Source organism: Mizuhopecten yessoensis, unplaced genomic scaffold (genome assembly GCF_002113885.1).
Source record: "Mizuhopecten yessoensis strain PY_sf001 unplaced genomic scaffold, ASM211388v2 scaffold4121, whole genome shotgun sequence".
In the NCBI taxonomy this organism is placed as follows: Eukaryota; Metazoa; Mollusca; class Bivalvia; order Pectinida; family Pectinidae; genus Mizuhopecten; species Mizuhopecten yessoensis.
The window spans coordinates 375664-376116 of record NW_018405386.1 but is presented as its reverse complement, the minus strand read 5'-3'; positions in this window follow the sequence as shown (position 1 = coordinate 376116).

Below are 453 nucleotides of genomic sequence, written 5' to 3'. Positions count from 1 at the left end.
AACTAACACACCGATCTTTTCTGTTACATATCCAGGTAAATGGCTTGACACGGTAGCATTTGCATTGCGACAATTAACATAAAAAAGTTACAAGCATTTTGTCAACTTAAAACATAGATTATGATTTTAAAGTAAAAAAAAATCGTGGATTAGAGAAATAAAAGAAGTTAAAAAATATGAAAATTTTAAATAAATTCAGTGTAAAATTGTATTTGTTCTTTTAAAATGCGAAATTATCACTTAATTATCTCATACAACCTTTCTATTTCACCTATTGAAACACGAATCAGTAGCATATCATATATCTGAAAGAAGTTGCATAAAGTTACCATACAAAAGGACGGTTTTATATACTGGGCATGTTTGTGTCAATTATAAGACATTGAGGATATACTTTGTTTCCTATCAAAATATCTTTTTTTATGCAGAATAAAGAAAGGAAAAATAAAACTA